We start from the raw sequence: 13796 nt of genomic DNA, 5'->3' as shown, positions 1-13796 counted from the left end.
GAGAGGGTGACAGCTGAAGTGAAACCCTAAATAAAATAGAAACAAGTATGCAGTACATTAAATCTGCGCATTTGTAGTGTTGGATATATTTGTTAGGAAGCAGTTTTTATCTCCAGTTAAGTATTCTCATTTGTTTAGGAAGTGCCTAAAGCTGGAGCTCCAGAGGGACGAGTTATATTTAGCCTAATCACAAGGCAACACCTTTGTAAAGTAGGTAATGAAGCCTGATAAAACCTTGAGTGCATCTCTTAGGAGCTGCCTGCAGACTGGCTGAGGGCAGGTCACCGACTCTGCTGCTACCCAGCTTAGGTGGCTTTTATCAAGTTACAGGATCACTTTGTGCCCCAGTTTCTCTGTCTGTAAATAGGTGGCCGTGATCCTGCCCTTTCCTTGTAAGTACTCGGGGTCTGTTCCTGCAGGGTGTTGTATGTGAGCTAGTGATGTCCTGCAGCGATAGCAGCATCTTAACAGATGTTGGTGTAGCGTTTGCGCAGCGTTTCATGTGGTTTGACCTGCCCTTGTTTCTCCTCTTTGTCCTTTCCTCCTGCATTTTAAATTTAGAATCATTCTCAAAGGGCTTTTTTTTTCTTTTCCTGTTTTCCCTCATTAGTATTTTTTTTTGTCGAATAACAGTAGAATAACTTTCCTCTTTTTTTTCCTGTCCCTCCATGGTTTTTTTTCCTTGTATCCTGCATATTCTTTATGCCGGTCATTTCTTTTGTTCAGCCGTGCTTTCCTCTCGCTGTACCCGTCTGTCTTCAGATCAGCATTTTCTCTTTCCTCCATCCGCTGGGATTTCCTTTTTCACCTGACTCATCCCCTCTCGGTACATCCCCGCTCAGTCACGCTTTCCTTGCGCTTCTGTTCCAGGAAACCCAGCCAGCAGGGAAGGGTTTTGCCTTCTCATGCCCTCTCTGGGGAGGGAGATGGGCTGAAGTCATGACTCCCTCCTCGCTTGCCTACTGCATCCCGCTGCGCCTGGGTGAGGCCGGGTGCTTTGGGCACAGACTGTTTAGGGGCATCTCGGAGCCCCTTCTCCCCTACTTTCCTTTCTTCGTGCCTGGCTTCTGCACTGGGGAGGGGACGGGGACGCCGGGAACGGGCAGGGGGTTTCCTGCTTCTTCCCACGTGCTGGGAGAAAGCAGAAACCTTCGTGGCTCGGCTGCAGAAGCCCCAGAACTACCGGGGCACCGTGGCCGCCGTCGCGCCGGAGCAGCCGGTTTGCTGCAGGGAGGAGCGACTGCGGGGGCGGGAGGCAGCAGAGTCAGATGCAGAGACGGGCAGGGAAATGAGATGGTTGTCTCGAGGCAAGGTGAACGATTTCAGAACAGGAGGAGGGGAGCGTTTTCACGTCTGCAGTCAGTTTCCACTTCAGTGTCCTTAGTGTAATTACCACTGCTCTAGCTAGTCCTGCAGGCAGAAGAGGATCTGTGTGCTGAGCTGTACGTTTAAGATAAAATCGTGCTCCTGTACTTCGAGCTTCTGTGGTAAACACTCTTGCACAATGAGGGAAAGGAAGAGCGTGTGGGGTAGTTGCCTTTTTTCTGTCTGCTTTTCCACCAATGACATGAAGGAGAAACAGCAAAACGCAAAATCTTCCTTTCCTCTATAATTAGTAATGATTATTCTTTTTCAAGTTGTTTTGATAGAAGAGTTACATCAGTGTTTATAGCGTTCTGGGGTTTTGATGTGCTGAGCTTTTTTAATTGGTTAATTTTCTTTTTTTTCCCCAATAGACATTCAAACCCTTGGTTGGCAAAAGTGTATACAATTCAATTACTGCAGTAGAATTCCTTGTGGACAAACAGCTGGATTTTATAACTGAAGATAGTGCCTTTCAGCCCTATCAGGTAAGAAATTTGGTTACTCTATAAGTACTGTCCATTTAACTTAGTTAAAATCCATATGTGTTTTTATTTTTTAAATGCATTTTAGAGTCAACTTCTATGTAATTTCCTACTATTGGCAGGGATTGTTGCTCATTTTGTAAAAGATGGTGTTGAATGCTGTATCTGATACTGCTGAATCTGATCATGTCAAGGAGTAATGTATAATTAGTATTACTGAACAACCTTTAAGTAAAATACCCGGCTCCTTTGAAGGTTAATCAGTACTATTAATTGTAGAGCAGATAAAAGATGGCATCCGTCCTTCTGAAGCTGGGCTTTTATTTCTAGGTCTTTGCACTGCTACAGTTATGCCCAACAATGTTTTTTTGAGAATGAATGACAGAAAAGATTAATTTTTTAAAAAGGAAAAACACTCGCTGCTGCTGTTGTGTCTAAGTCTGTGAAAATTTCGAGTCTTCTTGGTTTTAGTGCTTTCTTTGTTAATTAGAAATACATCAATATATTGATGTCTGAGAAAATATCTTCTGTGACAAGCAGAAAAACATTTGATACTTCAACTTGTGCTGAACTGATTGCAATTAGAATAGCTATAAATTCTTATGGCTGGGATGGTACACTGCAGTGATACAGAAATAGTACTTTGAGACTTGGAATAACAGATGGCCCTGAATAAATGCTATGTAATTTTGTCCTGACACCCCTTCTTCCCTCCTGCTTCACCAAGATGTTTTTTTCCCAATGCCAAATATAGAACTAGAGAAAGAGAAGCAACTGAGAGAATCCTGGGGAAAGAGCAAGGAGGTTCAGTTTGTGGAAGGGCTGGTGCTATTGTGTGTCTGTGGTGGGGAAGCCAAATGAGTTCAACACTTTTTGTCAGGGTGAGGTAACATAACTCAAGCTGCTGAAACATCTTGGCTCTGCTGCAAAGGACTGTTCCTAATATCAACCCCCCATGCTAGCAGTTCTGCCTTTTAAACAAGCATAACCTTGATTTTCAGAAATGAGAAGAGTGGGGGAGAGGGCTGCGGGGAAACCTATGTTAGGGAGCTGAGCTGGATTAGGCCAGGGAGTGCTGTGGCTTCCTCTGGGGAGGGGGTCAGGATGATGCAACATGGTGTGGGATATCCTCCTTTGGCAGCAGCAACCTTTTAAATCAGCTGAGCTTAAGTTCACCCTCAGAGTCCATCTGCAATCTTTCAGATTCATTTCACAAAGCAAATACTTGTGCTAGCGCCTGTCCTTTGCCTAAAATCTGCCAAGCTCATGTCTCTTAACATTTATTCTGCTAACAGTAATCAATCTGCTTTTGGCAATAGGTATTTTCTCGTAAGATGAGTCAAGCAAACAAATTGAATATATGAGAAGGACTGTCTGTTGTGAAACAGTCGAATTGCCAATCCTGGCTGGCAGTAACACCGTGATGCTATATATGCATATTAGATCACTTAATTAAAGGAGTATTTACTCATACGGTGTTATACACAGCACTACTTTAATTTGGAAAGGTGCTTAAAAACGTAAGATGTAATTTTTGAACGTGCATCAGATGAACATCTGGCTTTATAATATCTTGGTAGATAATCCTATAATTAAAAGCATTTGCAATTTCAGTTTTAAAAGAGGTGTTGACCAAAAGCTGATACAAAACAATAGCTTGGAAAAAAAAAAGTTTCCAGGTATAAGCTTGATTACCCCAACTCTTGGCTTCCATTTTTGACATGTAAACTGAGAGATCAGGTTCTTCCCCCTTCTCGTGGATCACAGCTACCCATGAAAGCACAAGTGTAGGCTACTGGACTGTATCATCATACATAAATCTGGTGACAAAGAGAGACCTTAACTGTCTGTTTTAACAATACAAGAAGGTTGCTGATGAAGATTCATTTTAGGTACTAAGGCAATCCAACTTTGTATCTTAACTGGATATTGTTCAGATAGCAATAGAGAAACATAATATTACACTGAGTTCTTTGCACAGTATAAAGATTTCTTTGTTTGAATGATTATAAGAAGTTTTAGAAGTGACATTCATAAGAATGTCTATTTGCAGGGCTTGCAATATTATGTTGTCAAGCTTTTGCAAATCAATTATACAGATAAGCACTTTACTAAATGATGTCTTTAAGAGCACAGAAACTGTTTTTTAAAGGTATGCTAACTGAATTATGTACCATCAGTGTGACAGACAGGACAATTAACTATGCATTATTGAGAGACAATTCTTTCCTGAGAGATACCTGAAGTGGGAGGATTGTCTTGCTCATTTGTTTTCTTTTTATTTTGTGTTAATGCTGGAAATCACATTCCTGGCCTTCAGTCACTGTATATAAGGTATTCTATTTGTACCCTTTCGTGGAAGGCCTTCCTCTCTTTGCCATGAAAAGTAAGTCCTAGGTAAATATTAGGCAAACTTGCTTTTTCGCAAAAGAAATAAAATGGTTGTTTTGTTCCCCCGTTTGATCTGGAACACTGCTAACCTGATTTGAGCAGAAGACAGAACCGGGAACTATTCTTTGCAGAGATGAGTTGACTTTAAGTCTTTCTAAATGTGTTTAAGTCTTAGTTTAAGCTCTGTGGCTGCACATTTTTCAATATGAACTCCTTGGAGATCATGGTGATCTGAACACTTACTGCATTGCTGTTAGTGCCTTAAATTCCATTACTTTTCTGCCAAAACAAACAATGTTTGAGTCTGTAACTACTGAGTAACTTTTCCCATCTCTGTGTCTGCTTGTAATACTAGTAATGGGCAGCAGATGAGCATTTGGTATGAATTCTGATCAAATACCATAGTGCTGGTGTTGTAACTGTTGAGCTAAAAGTTTTCATAAGTGATGTTGTGCTGTCCAGTTTAAAGGTGTAAACTTGTCAAAAAAGACAGGCAGATTCAGCATCATTTTAGTCTTGGCAGGAAAACAAAGTTTGAGTAGGCAAAGAACTGCATCACTGTTGAAGTGGTTCCCTTATGTGTGTACTGCTTTGAGTCCTGCCCTTCTCCATAAAAATGCATTGGATTCTGTACTTGTTGTGCCTCAAAACACCAACCTACAAGTTGTTTCCGCTGGCTTTTATCTATGTTGCTTCACAGAGGATACAAGTGGTATTACAGTCTACATGAAACTTGATGTAACTGAGAATGACTCATTCATTAATCTGGAATGGTCAGACCATTTAGTCATGTAGTTTTTTTTATGGTGATGACAAGGAGATCTTAAGGAGAAAGCAGATATGAACATTTGCTACAGTGCTGTGCTTAGCAATTAAACGAAAATTGTTTTTTTGGAGGAAGTGATATACATAAATTTTACAGCATGCATTTTCTATGTCATGCTTCTGTCTGGAAATGTGGTCCTGAAATGCTGAAATCTTGAAATCATTAGGCAGATCCATAATCTTCTTTGACCTTGCATCCACAATATATCATGCATCTTTTATGATGAAAGAAAATTTGGCAAATGTGGGTTTTACAGTGGCTCTTGCTACAGGTTGAAGATGAACACATTTTCAAATATATGATTATTAAAATATTTTAAGCAAAACTAAAGTAAGCCTACAAAATATAACTTTGACTTTAAATAGAACTGAAATGGTTTTCTGTAATTACTTGTGCTATTCTGTGACAGCTATGTGTCTGTTCATTATGAGAGACATGGTTAAGAAGCAGCAAAGCTGGTCATGCCTTAATTTGTTTCAGCATTGTAGTTTACTTGAAGGGCTATAGATGGGGATGTGAAGCATTAAAGCTCAGCATATGGTATGTGTGACCTCATCAGTGTGGTGTTTTTGTCTGGATGGTGTTCATCAGTACCTGTCACGGGCACTGTTGGGCTGAAGTGAGTGATTCTGCTGTTACTGGCCAAAGCAGCTGGAGACAATTGCATTATACTTCAGTGAGGCAAATCAGGAATATGAATAAGTGGTTTGTATCATGTTTTTTCTCTAATAAAACACCCTTATGGAAAGAACAGTAAAGACTGCATTGCCCAGGCAATCAGTGTGTTTCAGCTGTGTGTCTGGGTTGGGCAGAGCAGGGTGCATGGTAGATTATGTATTTCCAAATATATACATGCAGCCTTTGTGTGTGAATGTGATATGTGTCCAGGGGATTTGTGAGCACACAGCACTGAAAGAAACAAGCACAGCTGAGGCAGGGCAAAAAATTCAAATTGAGTTTTGTCACAATCATTAAAATTTCTGCAAAGAGGGTATTTCACCACTTAGGTAAGGAAATAGAAAGATGTGCAGTCTTCAAAAAGTCCTCCTGTATATTTGTCTCAAAAAAAAAAAAAAAAAAAAAAAAAGCTCTGCTAAGAATGAATTAAGACAATTTCTTCTCTAGGGTTGAATCTCTCTTGGATCTGCCCTACTTACTTTCTTCTTCAAAACAACTTTTTCTTTCTTTTTTTGAGGGCAAGTGTGGTTGCCTTATGCTTTCAAAATGGTAAAAGGTCTTGCCTGTCTACTTCAACTCTTGCTGAAAGTTGCAGATATAAAAGATAAGGGCACTGAAAAATCCCCTATGGGAGGTGTTACATGCACAGTGATAGGTGTGTGAACTTTGCTCTTTTTTTAGATGTTCATGGCATGTCTGAGAAGTGACAGGTCAAATCTCTAACACACCTTAAAGGTTGAACTTGGTAAACTTTCTCGTTAATCATAAAATAGGTACCTCAGATTCAGAATCTAATATTTTGAATCTAATTTTTCAGAATCTAATTTTGATCTATTACAAAATGAAGTTCTAAATTCAAGTAAGGCTTGAGAAAATGATGCTGTGTGACTCCAGTACTCTCACTTTGGTTTTTGTGGGCAGAAATTGGGTGTTTCAGGCCTGGATGCGTTTGGGTTTTGTGACTTGTTTGCATATAAGAGCAAACCTATCATGACATGAGTAGAAATACCATGTACACATAAAAATTTCTTTAAACATATTGAAATGGGGATAAATAATATTTTTCTCTGTGTATTTTAAGCATCCCATAATTATACAGAGATCTTTTGGACTTCTCTTACTTTAAACTTAAGCTTTAAAAAAAAGCTACTGCAGCTGCAAGTTGCTTTTCCCATAAACTTGAACCCTCACTGACGAGGCAGGCAGGAGCTTTTGGGTTGGTCCCACCCTTTGAGGTTGACAGAAGCAGCTCAGGAACTCCTCGTGCCAGCCAGCTGCCAGCCATGCCTGTCATACGCTTGCCTCCTGCTTTTGTTTCCTCCACCTTCAACAGGCACACACAAGTTTCTGCATCTTTAACTCTTCTCAGCATTGTCTTTAAGAGCTGTCTGTTCTTTCCCATGTCTCTGGTGTCTGGACCACCCATGTGCAGTCCAGCTGGCTTCTCTGGCAGACTCATAAAGACTGATGGTCTAAACAGCTTGTTACCCACACATCTACGTTTAAGTGTACGGTTCCAGCATGAGGGGACGCAAAAGGCTGCATCCAGCTAGAAGTGGGTCAGATGACTCATACCAGTACTTGCTCCCTGTTACATGTGTGGGACAGAAGAGATTCATTGGAACACTTAAAAGGAGAGAGGAATGAAGGAGGCGGGATGGCACCTTCTATTTGTAAAATCAGAGGCTGATGTACATCCTCTCTCCTAAACCTGTAATTGTGCCTTCCTTTGAAAAAGAGCTGCTTACCCAAGGTCTTTATCTGTCTTTGTTCTCAAAATAAGTGGAATAAAATTGTGCCTCACTGTTTTACCTTGAATTCTTCAGAAATTAGGGATTTAGTCACTTTTTTTGTCTCTCTCAATGTTTGATGGAGAGTTCTTCCAGATCTGACAAGCCTTAGGGAAAGCAGCATGAAGAGGAGGCTGTAAGCAGGCAGGTGATGTAGCTTGCAGCAGATAGTGTACAAGTGGTTCTTCAAGGTAGGAGGAGGGAGATGACGTGAAGCTACTGAAGGACGTGGGAAGATACACAAGGAGGAAGGGAAAAAAGAATAGTTGTAGTGAGGTCCCTGGGATAAGGTGAGGTTACTACAGTGGAGGTAGGTCTCAAATCCACAGGAAAGCAGTTTTTCTTCCAGTGTCATAGATAAACTTGTTTTATCCTTCCCACAACTGTCCAAAGTTCACAGTTGGTTAAATGGTTTGACTTCATTAGTCCTACTCCAGGAGATAGCATTGAAATCTATATCCTAAAAGCTCTGGAAGAGATAGGACAAAACTTCATAGAACCATAGAATGGTTTGGGCTGGAAAGGAACTTAAAGATCATCTAATTACAACCCCCTTTATAGGCAGAGACACCTTCCACTAGACCAGGTTGCTCAAGGCCCCATCCAACCTAACTTTGAACACTTCCAGGGTTTGGGCAGCCACAGCTTCCTCAGGCAACCTGTTCCAGTGTCTCACTACCTTCACAGAAAAAAGCTTTTTCCTAAAAAACTCTTCCCTGCTGTTCATCTACAGTGGGAGGATCTTCCTGTTCCCAGTCCCTGCCTTTAGCTTCTGTAATATGGAGGGTGTGACAGAGTCCTTGCAGGGTATGACAGAGGCAAAGCAGTCATTGAGTATCTCGGCCTTCTCTACATCTTGGGTGACCAGCTCTCCTGTTTCCTTCTGGAATGGGCCCACACTTCCCTAGTCTTCCTCTATCATTGACATACCTATAGAAATTTTTCCTGTTGTCCTTAAGCCCCCTTGCCAGATCCAATTCTCTTTGTGCTTCTGCTTTCCTAACTTGATCTCTTGCTTCTTGGACAGCTTATCTGCTTACTTCTGTGTACTCCCAGGGTATCTGTGCTTGCTTCCATCCTCTGTAACTTTGTTTCTACCTGTGTCCAGAAGTTCCTTGCTCATCTGCACTGGCCTGCTGGCACTCCTGCCTGCCTTCCTCTTCATTGGGACACACTGGTCCTGGGCATGGAGGAGGTGATCCTTGAATATGGACCAGCTTTCCTGGGCTTCTTTCCCATCCAGGTCTTTATCCCATTCAAACCTATTAAGCAGATCCTTGAAGTGACTGCAGTCTGTCCTTTTAATAAAGTGCCATCAGTTTACCTCACACTTTCCTCGCTGCCCTAAGGATCTTGAATTCTACAGTCCCATGGTCACTGCAGTCCATGTTAATGTTTACATTACTCAACAGCCGATCTCTGGTGGTGGGAACAAGGTCTAGCAAAGCTCCTTTTCTGGTTGGTTCCTCAACCATTTGGAGGACGAAGTTGTCATCAGTACAAGGAACCTCCTGGAGTACTGGTGCTTTGCTGTGTTGTCCCTCCAGAGATGTCAAAGTCCCCTTTGAGGACCATGGCATGTGAGTGTGAAGCAGCTTCTATCTGTCTTAAAGAGAGCCTTATCCACTTGGTCATCCTGGTTGGGTGGGCTGTAGTAGACCACTACTATGGTATCATTTGCTTCTGAACCTTTAATCCTGACCTGTAGAGTCTTTTCTAGCTCCTATCCAACCCAGATATAGACTCACCCCCTCTTCTGCCTTTCCTGTCTTTTCTAAACAGTTTATACCCAACCACCCTCACACTCCAGTCATAGGAGCTGTCCCACCACGTCTGGGTGATACCAGTAACATCACAGCCCTAAAGGGAGGCAGATATTTAGCTCCTCTTGTGTATTCCCCTTGCTTTGTGCATTTGCACTGAGGCATTTGAATGTCCTCCCCCTTCAAACCATCCTTACTGGCAGGGCTTATGTGTACCTCTACGTTACTTCCTGTTGGCCTGTGATTCTCCTCCAAGCCCCAGGGCATCTATTGGTGGTCTGTCCTTACTGAAGTCAAAACTTATCTCAAACTGAGGTGTTGGTTTTGCCTCTAGCATGGCCATGCCCACCCCCTAGGCTCATCTTCTAATTGGTCACAGCTTTAATCTCTCCCCTCCTTCAAACCCAAAGTTGTTTCTTCTTTAAGGTGAAGATCAAGTCCTTTTGTATCTTAGTACATCTCAGAAAGTCTTGAGATTACTGAATTAACAAATTCATCCAGTGTTTCTGGATAAGGAACTTCATGTGTTTAATCACAAAAGGTTACTTCTTTCATCAGTAGTAGCTCATTGGAAAAATACCATTAAGCAGTAAAAGGAGAGTGCTTTATCCTCTGTTCTTGTCCTTCGAATTTCCAGTTTTCACATTCAGTTTATTAAATATGAAAGTTTAAAGTATTGGGGTTTATGTGATGTTTTTGATTAACACTGTTTTCATAATCTAGACATAAACTTTTCTCCTAGAGAAGTTTGTTTTGCTTCTTTATAACCAGGCAGTGATTTGATAGGATGGTCTTGCTTTGGGAATTCTTAGTGCTTTGGGGAACTCTGGAGTGTGAATGAGGCTAAAATCCTCCAGTCATTGCATGTGAGTGCTTACTGAGGGAGGAAAAAGACTTACATCTTCCTGCAGTTCAGGTAGGGGGAAAACTTGAGTGTTGTTGAGATGTGTTCTTACCAGAATGAAGCTTTAGCTTGACATAATAAGCACAATAGCTTGTTTGATGAAGTGCTCCTGGCTTTGTTTGCTTTTGTTCTTTCCTCTGATACAACATGGCTTTGCTCATGGCTGCTACTCTAATTTTTTCTTACAAAATATTTGTTTGAAATTTAACTTAATAGAAGTACTAATTTGTAGTCTAGGGTTAGTGCTTCTCAGCCTTTAGTGAGCTGCAGTTGATAGAGGTTGAGAGCTATGGGTGTTCTAAGTGTGTATATGGAATTCCTTTTCCAGGCCCTCTGAGGAGGAACAGAAGTAATTTTCATGTAATCAAAGAATCTTTCAGGTTGGAAAAGACTCTTGGGATCGTTGAGTCCAATCATCATCCCTAGTCTATGAAGTTCTTCCCTAAATCATATCCCCCAACACCACATCTAAATGACCCTTAAACACATTTGGGGATGATGACTCAATCACCTCCCTGGGCAGCCTATTCCAGTGTCTGACCACTCTTTGTGTGAGCTTTTTTTCCCTTATGTCCAGGATAAACCTACCATGTTGCAGCTTGAATCCATTCCCCCTTGTTCTAATTACTTGTGAGAAGAGACCAACACCAACCTCTCTATAATGTCCTTTCAGGTAGTATAGAGAGCAATGAGGTTTCCCCTCAGCCTCCCTCAAACTAAACAATCCCAGCTACGTTATTGGTAGGATCTATTCTCTGTGCCTTTCACCAGCTTTGTTGCCCTCCTCTGCACTTGCTCCATCACCTCAATATCTCCCCTATATTGAGGTGCCCCAAACAGGACACAGTACTTAAGGTGTGGCCTCACCAGTGTTGCCTACGGTGGAGCAATCACCTCCCTACTTCTGCTGGCTACACTATTTCTAATACAAGCCAGGGTGCCATTGGCTTTCTTAGCCACCCAGGAACACTGCTGGCTCATATTCAGCTGCTTGTCAGTTAGAACCCCCAGGTCCTTTTCTGCCTGACAGTTTTCCAGCCACACTTCCCCAAGCCTGTAGTGTTGCCTGGGGTTGTTGTGCAGGACCTGGCACTCAGCCTTGTTGAAACTCATACTGTTGATGCCCTATCAATCCAGTCTATCCAAGTCCCTGTAGAGCCTCCTTGTCCTAATGGAGATCAACACTCCTACCTAACTTGGTGTCATCTGCAAACTTACTGATGATACTCTCTGTGTCCTTATGAAGATCATCACTGAAGATGTTAAACAGAAATGGGCCCAACACTGAGTCCTGAGGAAAGCCACCTGTGACCTGCCACCAGCTGGATTTAACTCCATTGATCGCCACTCTTTGGGCCCTTCCACCAAGCCAGTGCTTGATCCAACAGATCATATGCTCATCCATGCCATGAGCAGTGAGTTTTTCCACAAGAATTCTATGGGAAACAGTGTCAGATGCTTTCTGAAAGTCTAGATAGACAAAATCCACAGACCTTCCCTTGCCCAGTAGCCAGGTCATCTTGTCATAGAAGGGGAGATCAGGTTCATCAGGAAGGACCTGCTGTGCATAAACCCATGCTGACTGGGCCTTGATTGTCCTCTGTATGACTAGTGGCACTCGAGGTGATTTGCTCCATGACCTTCCCTATTACTGAAGTCAGATTTTATATAAACTTGATTTTTGAATAATTAAAACCAAATATGATCTTTTTCCTTATACACTAGATTAATTACTATTAAAGAAAAAAGCACAGTATTTGTTTTGATGTAGAGTACAAATTATCCTGATTAATTTGTTTTTAACAGTATACTGCATAATTAAATACAGTTGTATAGGTTTTTTTACTACCATTGTTTGTAAATATTAACACCCCCCCCTTTCAATCCTAAGCAAACATTTCCTGTCTTTTTGAATGGAATTATAATTAAATATTCTGTTTTTCCTGTGTCCCTCTCTTCTTGTGTGTGTCTGCCAGCATTACTGGGAGTAGTATTTTAAGCACTCTTGCTGAGCAAGGGGGTTTGAAAGCACAGTAATAGCTGTGCATCTCAAATTATTCTGGGTTCTATGATTTAACTAGTAATTTTTAAGCATATGGTTAAGAAATTATATTTAGTCATAGAGGCTGGGGTTTTATTCTAATGCCAATGTTTTCTCCCTTTGCTTATCTTACTTTCACTACACCATATCACATTAGTGTACAACAGATAAAATCAGGTTAAAGCAGATTTTGGGATGCAGAAGATTTACTGGCTGAAGTGTGGTTTTTTTCTTTCTTTGTTCCAAGTGGTGTAGTTCAGTCTTGAATTACATTTTAGTAGGTTTTTTTTGGTTCTATGTGCTTAAATACGATTTATTGATGGAAAATATCCTGAAAAATAAGAGCACTGTATCAATTTTAGGACACTGGATGGCTTTCCTTTTTACCCCCAAGAGCTTATTGCAGCAACAACTGAAATATCTCTGGTTTTTGTCAAGCAATTTAGTCTTTCCTCTTTGCAGTACCATTATTCATCTTTGCTATAAAAGGCACAGCCACTGCTTTCTCCAGAGTTGCAGAGAGCTATAGTGTTAATATGATATACATACCAGATGGTCAGGCCTCTGTTATTTATAGGGAAAATTCCTAAAATGGCTTCAGCAGGTTAGAACAGAGCTCTTGACAGAAAAAAAAGCACAGTGATGGCTGCATTGCTACTGATACTGTCTTGGAGCAGAGGCAGCATTTTCATCTGGAGAGCTTGAATATTTCCAGATCTCCTGGAATGTTCAGATTTGGTAAATACAGTATTTCCTGAAGGGGACAGGTAGCTGTCTTTATGACTGGTGGTAATCTAATTTTTTCAAATTATAGAGCAAATAGACATCCACAAGAGTGAGATACTGTGTTGTTTCTAGAAGCTGGTTTTAGTATGCCACGTATTTGAAATAGTGTTCCATGATTTTCTTCTCCAGGTTTGAATTGAGAGACCTTTGCTCTTTAATACAGTGAGCTGTTAGTTATCAGTAGTCCTGTCAAAGAATACTGTGTTACTGAGTAATGTAGCTGATAAAAGATTTGATGGAGGTTAACTACCATGAGATAAAAGATGAACTATCCCGTCTGTCACTATCTATGCTGGTGATATACAGCTTTCGAACTCCACCATTTAAAAGTTGCTGCAAGTAACTTCTGCAGTCTGTGATGCAAGGAAGATGTCTTCTATAAAATGGTCAGTCTCTGAGCAAGAAGTGATGCCTTGACTTGATATCTGGGACTCTGCTTTTCTAGCAGCCCACTAGTTCAGGCAACTGATGATCAACAGAATATCCCTTCTTTTTTTGCTTGGAGACACACAAAACTATATAGCTTGTCCTTCAGCTGATATGATTTGGGGAGTCTGAAAGCTGTTCATGATTCACAGGGTGTCTGGGTCTTAGTTTAAATGTTAATATCAATGTACAAAAGATTTTTCTCTAATCTACTCTTTTAGCTGCTCTCCTTGTTAGCATGAACTTCACTCACTAATTTCTTGCTTCAGGGATATGTCTGTACTTTGAGGTTTCTTTTCCCATAGTGGCATTGAGTTGGTTGTTAAGTGACTCAAAAGCTTGTT

At 41.1% G+C, this 13796-nt stretch overlaps 1 protein-coding gene across 3 annotated transcripts in view; it reads left to right on the top strand.

The window, feature by feature from the left end:
* The window catches only part of JMJD1C (jumonji domain containing 1C), a 163901-nt gene that overhangs the window by 103363 nt on the left and 46742 nt on the right, over positions 1 to 13796 (top strand). For 2 of the 3 annotated variants that reach the window (XM_030452804.1, XM_030452803.1), the window contains one exon: positions 1737 to 1850. The gene's annotated coding sequence lies outside the window, so the exon portion shown is untranslated. Of the gene's footprint in view, positions 1 to 1736; positions 1851 to 13796 lie in introns of those variants that run through there. The other variant, XM_030452801.1, reaches the window with a different exon arrangement.

This window comes from Calypte anna, chromosome 6 (genome assembly GCF_003957555.1).
Source record: "Calypte anna isolate BGI_N300 chromosome 6, bCalAnn1_v1.p, whole genome shotgun sequence".
NCBI lineage: Eukaryota > Metazoa > Chordata > Aves > Apodiformes > Trochilidae > Calypte > Calypte anna.
This window is presented reverse-complemented; position numbering and strand designations above follow the sequence as displayed.